This window comes from Haliotis cracherodii, unplaced genomic scaffold (genome assembly GCF_022045235.1).
Source record: "Haliotis cracherodii isolate W230 unplaced genomic scaffold, xgHalCrac1.p SCAF_6, whole genome shotgun sequence".
Lineage (NCBI taxonomy): Eukaryota > Metazoa > Mollusca > Gastropoda > Lepetellida > Haliotidae > Haliotis > Haliotis cracherodii.
Genome location: NW_027266319.1, coordinates 34,270,895 through 34,273,414, shown reverse-complemented (window position 1 = coordinate 34,273,414; position 2,520 = coordinate 34,270,895).

Below are 2,520 nucleotides of genomic sequence, written 5' to 3'. Positions count from 1 at the left end.
CTCACTGTTTCATTGTTCCCGTAGGGGGTATGGGTGGCCCAGTCGTCTAAGGCGCGATTCGCTGTGCAGAGTTGCATCCCTTGGGCACGCCAGAAACCTATGATTGTGGGTTCTAATCCCGGTTCGCCCCGATTATGTTACTAGGTTTGTCAGCACCATACCCGTGCTCGTGGGTTTCACCGAAGTGGTAAACATCTGAGACCTGCATCACTTCGGGCTTTCCTCCCACGTTAAGCTGACACGCCACGATATAACTGGAATACTGTTAAAAGCGGCGTTAAACCGAACTCACACACTCACATTGTTCCCTTATTCGTTTCCATCAGGATAGTTGCGTGGTGTGTTGTTATGAGCTGCATCCATTCAGAATGTGATAACATGTGTTAAGTGTTGTTTTAGTGACTGTTTCAATTGGTGGAACCATAGTGACAGTTGCATTGTGTGGGGAAGCACAAGTCATTCAGTGAGTAAAGAATGATTTGCCATAATGTTGTTGTGTACCACTCTCTGTTTTATCTAACACCTTATGTTATGTCCCTTAAAGGGAACCAGGGTTAGACAAAATGGCTGTCTTCGGAAGTTTATTTCAATTGTTTAAACACCACTTTGTGTGTCTGTTAGGCTATCAAAAAATAATAGTCTCACTTCTCAGGCACTGCTCGCATCATCATTAGGTCTGCTGGGGGGGATGTTTCGTTATTAATTTAATTTTTTTTAAAATCCTAATACTTCAAAACAATGTGAAGGCATGGGTGGCCCTGTCTTCTAAGGCGCAGCGATTCGCTGTGCAGAGTTGTGTCCCTTGGGCATGCCAGAAATCTATGATTGTGGGTTTGAATCCCAGTTGGCCCCGGTTATGTTTCTTGGTTTGTCGTGAGTTTCACTGAAGTTGTAAATGTCTGAGACCTGCATCACTTCGGGCTTTCATCCCACATTAAGCTGACACGCCGTGATATAACTGGAATAATGTTAAAAGTGGCATGAAACCCAACTCACTCAAAACAAAGCAATCCAATATAGCATGCAGTTACTTCCCTTTACATGTGCACAGCTTTACTGCACATCTCGTGTTCGGGTCATGGCGGCAATAGCAGTTTGTATGCTTGTTTATGTTGGGAGGCCCTTTCCCAGGTTGATGGTACATTGTTTATTTAGTCACATACCAGTTTGAATAAGCAACAACAACAAAAACACTGCCCACCTGGACTATATTTTCAAAAGTCATTGCCTGAGAACTAATTCTTCTATTTTTATAAGCCTTACAACAAGTTTTAGGGTGTATACTAATCTGAAAGGAGTACTAGTCTTAGTACTGACAAAGTGGACTTATGTTGTTTAACCACCAGCATTTTGTGATGTATTTCAGTCTAACAGTTCAAGTGTCTCAGTTTCAATGTTTTAAAGATTTTCTTTAAATATTTTTTTGTTCTTTGAGTTATGCATAACAAACACCAAGTGCAAACTGTATGAATCTGTGTATCTATGTTCATTCAGATTGCTGAAAGTAGTTCAGTGGGCATGGCCTATTTTTCTTTTTAATCCATCGAGTTATGAACACAAAGATTTTTGCCTCATTTGTCAATCCAAATGCTGGAAATTACATCAAATTTATTTATTTATGTTGTGAACCTTAACATCAATTGTTAGTCTGAAAATGGGTAAAAGATTGTCGGGCATAGTCCACCTTGGATGCCTACCTAATAACACAGAGGATGCTTCATTCATGGCACTTTGTATGACATCAAGTTCTGCCCTGGAAATAGGCTGTATAATCTCACCTTGATTGTTACAAACCAGAACTTCATTTCTTCAGATTCTGGTGATGATAAAAGTTATGGTAAATTTGGAAAGTCTTTATGTTTTGAAAGTCTCAATCTGAATGTAAAACAGCAAGAGCAGAATACTAAACATTGTAAGACATATACTGAACACATTCTTTCACAAGCCCCTCAATCAGATAAATGTCTTTTTGAAGAACTTAAGTTTGCTCTTAGAAAAATACACCTACTTTACTCGTACTGTTGTATATTGAAAATCATGCAATTATTGTGAGCATGAAATTAATATGAAAAGTTTCCATTTCTTGCAATAATGAAGTGACACATTTCTTCTTGACATATTGGAGCATATTTTCGTGTCAGGTTCACTTCATGTCAGGTTCACTGCGTGTGGGTGGAAACAATGACATAGATAATATAACAAAGCCCACAAAAGCAGTAAATGGTTGGTTTGTTTGTTGTTTTATCCCGCACTCAGCAATATTCCAGCTCTATGACGGCGGTTTGTAAATAATCGAGTCTGAACCAGACAATCCAGTGATTGACATCTAAGCATCAATCCACGCAATTGGGATGGATGACATTCTGTGCTTTTCAAAACATGGATGAAGCTGAAAGAAATAAAAGTTACTTAGTTTGGGACCGTATTTTTATACGCATTCTGTGTTTAGTAATGATATGAAGTAAATAAAAACCTGCTTTGTTTGCTTGTTTATTTCACATGTTTTGTTACAGCGATAGA